This window comes from Sciurus vulgaris, assembly GCF_902686455.1.
Source record: "Sciurus vulgaris genome assembly, chromosome: 5".
NCBI classification, from domain to species: domain Eukaryota; kingdom Metazoa; phylum Chordata; class Mammalia; order Rodentia; family Sciuridae; genus Sciurus; species Sciurus vulgaris.
This window is the reverse complement of record NC_136465.1, coordinates 7942016-7948481: the sequence shown is the minus strand read 5'-3', so window position 1 is coordinate 7948481 and position 6466 is coordinate 7942016.

Sequence of the window (6466 nt, the reverse complement as noted above, 5' to 3'; positions counted from 1 at the left end):
TCACCAGGGCCTGAAATAGGGGGAAGCCACTGCGGAGTGGCTCCGGGCCCCTCCGGCAGGAGTTGAGGCACAATGGGCTAAACTGGGCCTTCTGCGGATGTCAGGCCTGGGGCACTGAGCAGCTGTCTTCCTGCAGAGCCAAGTGAACTCCACAGCTACCCAGGGATGCCAGGCTCCCCGTGCCTCATGCACAGGCAGGGCTTAAACACTTCCACCAGGCAGCACGAAGGTCATGAACTGAGACATGGCCCAACATCAGTGTGAGGCCGGGACATTCACTAGAGCGGAGGAGTGAGGGACCTTTCTCCTGGTTTGCTGGGGACAGTCCTGAGTGACAGCTGTTGTCCCCGTGCTGGGTCTGCCAGATTTGTCACCACTGAATGGAAGTTGATTTAGTCCTGCTTGAAAGGAGGTAGGACCAGCTGGGAGCCCTCGCTGGTACTCCCTGCCTCGGCCACCCCTGCATCTGGTGGGGTGTGAATGTCTAGGCACGTGAGCACCCGCCGGGTGCAGTGGCGAGTTCTTACCTGCACCCGGTGCTGGATGGGGAGACACTGGAGCGGGCCTGCCTTTCCACCAGCCCTTTCCCCGCTCAGTGGAACCCTCTTGGGGACAGCACAAGGCCTCCCTGAGACATGGAATGCAGGCACACAAGTGGCCCAGGAGGGCCACCTCCCCGACCTGGGTGGTGCTGGGAAAGACTCCAGCCGCTCAGGCCTTAGCCTCGTGTGCCACTGGGAGTCTCAGGAGCCAGTGGGAATAGCAGGAGAGGTGAGCCACACCTAAGAGGAGCCCCTCAGTCGGCTCGGGAGCTGGCAGGCAGGACGTCGGCAAGCAGTAGTGTGACTCTGCAGCTGGTTACCTTAGTGTCTGCTTGTTGCTGTCATTTTTCAATAAACCCTTTTGGCAACAAGGAGTTTAGCAAAAGCAGAGTGCGCAAGAGTGGTGAAACTGTACGCATCTCTGCGCTCTCTTTTCTGGGAAAGTTAATGACAACGCCGTAATGTGCGCGGGCCCTGCACCACGCGAGCCACGGCCTTGTCATCGACGGTGGAAGGAGAGCGAGCAATCTGCCCGAGAGGCCTGAGCATCTGCCAGAGGGCGGCAGGAACTCAGCAGACCCCCTGAAACCCGGGACTCCCCCGGGACAAGTGTGCCCACTGCAGTCCAGGCGGTCCTGTTCTCCATCACGGCCAGGTTTTCTGACACATGATCCGGAGATCAGTGACAGCTGCTTGTGGATGCCAACACTGTGGAAGAATTTCACACCTGGTTACAAGATGCCAGTTCTGTGTAGAATCCAGCACAACAGTGGGTTACAATACAGTGCAGGTTTCTATCTGTTGCAGGCCAAGGGAGGCATTTGGAAATTCGTTCTGTGGCAGGGTTCAGAATACCTCTCAATATTGCAAAGGCTATCAGAAATCCAATGAAAAAACTCGACATCAAAGATAAAAGTACTTGCTTTTGAGGTGATAATACAAATACAAATGCTCCTTGGGAAAGTGACATTCTCACTAGATTTTTTTTTTTTTTTTTTTTTTTTTTTAAGAAAACAACTGCACAGACCTCCAGAGAAGAAATGTACTTAGAATTGTCTGATGGGCATACAGAAGTCACAGCTGCACCCAGAGGGACAGAAAGCAGAAATGAGGATGTAAGAGGGGTGGAGAAGGCGATGAGCAACCTGAAATGGCAGCGGGACTCCTCCCAAAAAGGCACTGTGCGTCAGGGACAGTTGACATTCCTTCATTTCACGAATATTAATTGACCAATTATTTGTACCAGGCACTGTTAGGCTCTGGGGATTCAACAGTAAACAAGTCAGACGAGGTCCCCCACTTTTGAGGAGCCTGAATTCTCATGCAGGATGCCAGTGATTAAGTAAACAAGATACTCGCGGCTGGGACAGGCACAGATCTCGGGCGGCCTTGGGGTGGCAGTGACTGCATTGCCAGGCTATTAAGTGCCAATTGTATGTTTGAGGCATACAACAGGCACTCGATAAATAGCCTATTGGAAAAGGCCTCAAATGTAAAGACAGAAAAGAGACAGAGCCCTCCAGAGCGCACAGCCTGGGGTTCTCGTGGGGGTTCCCAGCCACAGTGCTTCCCTCCCGGGCCAAAGGATGAGCCCAGTCCCAAGGAACCAGTCATGATAGTCCGTTGTCATGGGCCACAGGGATTGGGCCAGTCCTGGGCACAGGACCCACACTGAACCACCTGAAGTACCCCATCCTCCCCCACTTGCTACACCCTCAGTCACGACTGATTCTGGAATTTTCCTACTTAAGGCTGACGGGAACCCCTTCTTGTTGTTGGTGAGGCCATAGGCACCAGGAGGCCAGAACAGCCTGCCGCTGAGATTCCAGTCCAAGAGAAGGAAGACGACAGGGCAAGAGAAGCAGGGGAGAGATCGAGAGATTGCCTCCTTAATCCAGTCACCTGGGAGGCAGCTCCACCCAGCCATCCAGAAGTTGGTTATCTGAGCCAACATGCACACACCCATTATTTGACTGAGGTCAGTGAGACAGGAAGGGCAAGGGCTGCTTCATCCATGACAGATAAAGAAACTGAGGCTCAGACAGGTGGAATTATTGCTCAAGAGCACTTGACTAATTGAGGGTGAAGTCAAGCAGAGGCAACCAAACTCTGAACCACCTAGATGAGAGCTCCAGTCCCGTCCACTGCCACAGAGAGCCGGGCCCCTATCCCCAGGACCACCACGTGCCCAGGTGAGCCGTTTCCCCAAAGCCACCCTTTTATTCTGGACTCCGAGGGCGACCACGGCGTCTACTCATGTGAAAACCACTCAGCCTAGGAGCAGAACCTCTCCTCTGGGAACTTGCACTCCAAAGTCTAGTGGGGTCAGGAACAAAATGGAACAGACTGCTTTGTCACCGTCGTGCTCCTTCCTCTGAAATTGTCTACTCCATCTGCAGCATCGCCACCTAGTCACTCAACGGGCCATCTTCCGTCAGCTGCATGAGTCCTGATTCAGGGACCGCTAACATCCTACCCTTACAGTTTCTCACACCGTCACTTGTAAAATATCCTCCAAAGAACCAAACTCTAAAGTTCCTTTATACATACTCAAAGGGATGAGGCATGGAGGTCATTGGCAGCACCTGCGTTTTTGAAATGAGAAGCAAGGCAATCTTTGTGTCCTTTCTAAGGCCACTTCCTCCTCCCACATGTTGAGAGCTTGGCTCCCAGCCATGGTTCTCAGGCATTGGGGCCAGGCAGAGAACTGGGACATGGGTTTTCTAAGCCTGAACCAGACTTCCAATATGATGAAACTACATTTTGCAGGCCCCATCATTCCGGAAGTGTCTCTCAGGAGGTTGTCCTTCCTGTGGGTTTCAGATTTCCAGCAGAATCTGGAAATGCATTTTCCGTTGACCCTCAAAGCAGAGGAAGAGGCACGGCTGAATTGCCCATAGCCTCTGTGTAAACCACCCTTCCTATTTTCTTCCAGAGGACTCAAATGCCTCTGGGTTTATTTTTGTGAGTAGGGGTAGACTAGACAGGTCAACAAAGGCTTTGGAACTTTTGTAGCAAAGGGACAAAGCTGTCAGTGAAAGCTGGCAGCACCACCCAAGATTCTTCCAGAAGCACTGATTACGGTCAGCAGCCGCAGTCTCCAGAACAACAGTAGAGGGGCTCACAGGATCTGTAGAAGGAATGCTGCCATTTGTAGTTGGTAGGCTCGTGGAGTAGTCTCTGCACAGAGGCATGGACCTGCAAGTGTCCCTGTCATCCCTCTTGTGGGCCACTTCCTAGTTCCTAGTTGGCCTCTCCTCTGATTCTAGCCAAGGCTACAGAAAACCATGTCACAAGATTCCAGTTCACTCCACATGCATGCAGGCACCTCCTCTCAAGCCTATGCCAAGTGTCTGCTGTCTCCTGTCCTGGGTCTTCTCTGATGTCACGCAGTGGGTCTTCAGGATCCACACATGCACACCCTGGAGGTGCATGGTCAGAACAACCTGTGCCTAACCCAGCTAACGGGAGACAGAGTCCATGGCCAATGCTTCTCCCAATTATGCCTGGGGTGAACAATTCTGAGACAGAGCTCCATGGGTCTTCTGCAGGACCCAGGGAATCAAGCACTGGTCACCCACAATGGTGGACAACTTGACCCCACACCTCAGGTTGGCTTTCCCTTTGGGTCTTGCTCCTGCTCTCTGAGGTCACTTCTCAAAGTCACATAGCTCCACCTTTGTTACCCCACATACTCTATTGCTGCATAACAGACTACCCTAAAATTCAGACGTTTCAAACAGTAATCACTATTGTGCAATTCAGGCAGATTATCTGAAAATGAGGATAGGTTGTCTGCTCCACGTGGCAGCCACTGGGACATCCCATGGGACTGAAGGATCCATTTCCAAGGCGGTTGGCCTGTTGACCAGGGCCTTGATTCTCCCTAAGGGGCCTCTCCAGGTGGCCACCTGGGCTTCCTCACAACATGGCAGCTGGGTTCCCTCAGGAGGAGAAGGAAGTAGGCAGTCTTCTACAGGTCTCACTTCTGCTGCATTCCATCCACAGAGGTGGCGTCAGGCTGACCAGAACCAAGGCGGCAGGAAAGAAGACAGGGCTTTCAGTGCAGGAGAGGCAGGCATTTCAGCCATCTTTAATCTGTCTACAATTAACTGAGTAATGAATCAATTAATGAATGGAAATTACAGTAACCCTCCCCTATTCAGCTGCTGCCACCGTGGCTGAATTCCTGGAATCAGCTATTACTTTGATTTTGAGACTAGAGGGTTTTTTGACCTCCAAGACCTCAAATGTTCAAGCTGAAGAGATCCAAGAGGTGTGGTAATCCACTTTAGTACCTCATAGTACAGCTGGAGACAAGGAAGCAGGGAAGGGGCTTGTCGAAGTCACTGTCCTGACTGTTGGCAGGACAAGCACCAGCCCAGTGCTCCCATCCCACCCGCCTTCTCCACCCAGGGATGCTGAAGGTGCGTGAGAACGGCTGCCTGCCCCACAGGAACTGCCCTTCCAGTGCCTTTTCCATCTTAGCTCCTAGAAATGCTGCTGCCCCAATTCTCAGGAGCCCAAGGGGACCCTGGAGGTAAGCAGAGGGTGCCAGAGAGGGAAGCTGCTCAGACCAGGGCAGCCCCTGCCATGCATCCTGACCAGCTCCACATTGTGCCAAGGGTGACCCATGGCCAGTCATGGCCACCGGCCTGAGGGTCATGTGGTCCTCCGCTGCAAGGACAGCGTGCTACTACACACTTCATGGACACTTGTGAAACCTCGGCAATGTGCAGGGCAAAGAGGAAAACGTGAACATGAGACGACAAACTCGGTCTCTGGCTTGTGGCGCGTACCTTCCAAGGCGAGCGCCGCACATCATTCTCCCCACCCTACACGTCAGGAGACGGGCTCAGAGAAGCTGGGTAGTTCAGCTCTGGTTCCTCAGCAAAACCTCACCTGCTGGGGCCAAACGCAGGCCCATCATCCACTGCTATCCCCAAATCACTACTGCCCCTGCAGAAGACCAGGTCTAGAGGTGAAGCCACAGCAGCTCCCACTCAGCCAGCAGGGAGGCGGTCCCCGACACGCACGAGGACCTCAGGACCACAGGAGGGCAGAGGAGGGTTGGCCTTGGGTCAGGAGGCCCAGGAGAGGCTGAGTGGGGAGGCCTCCGGAGGCTGAGCCAAGGCTCCTGGGTGGAGACTTGCGGCTGTGTGTTGGGTGTGGTGGTCCTCTAGGGCTGGCTGGTGGGATCTAGTGGGTGCAGAAGGGCTGGGGCAGTGGGTAGGGGGTTGGGAATCCTGTACTCCAGGTTCCAAAAAGAGACACAGGGGGCCTGTCTTGAGAGCGTGCCTGCGTCAGGAGCCCTCAGGTTTCTGAAGTGGCTTGCTTACCCAGGGCCGAGCCCCTGCACAGAGCCTGTCCCTGGACGATCACAGCCTGCCTCGCTGCACAGAGGGGACACACAGGACAGTACCCCCCAAGTGCCCTGGGGCAGCATCTCCAGCCGGCACCCAGGGTCTCTGCCCCTCCTGCCTGGGAAGAGAGGCTTCCTCCTGAGCAAGACAGCGCACGTCGGGCAGCAGCCCCAGGCCCAGGGCTGGTTCCCAGCTCTCTGGGGCAGCCGGGCCAAGCTGCTGACTCACCCTGCAGCCCTCAGACGAGTCACTTCCCTCCTGGCACCCAGCGTGGAATTGAAAGTGGGCATCCCTGTGTCCCTGGCCACCGGATCTGAGGCTGGACTACCAGAAGGTCCTTTCTAAGCAGGGCTGACTCCCTGGCGGTAACTGAGGGGGAGAGGCCAGGGAGCAGGGACAAGTCTGTAGAAAATCCCCTGAGTGCTGCACTCAGAAAGCGAAAACCGCCTGCTTAACTGCACAGCCCATACTTGACGAGAAAGCTCCACTACCTCTTGGTGACAGAAAGGTGCACAGCAGCGTCCTGGGGTGGCTGTGCCACTGGCGAGGGACACAGCTCAG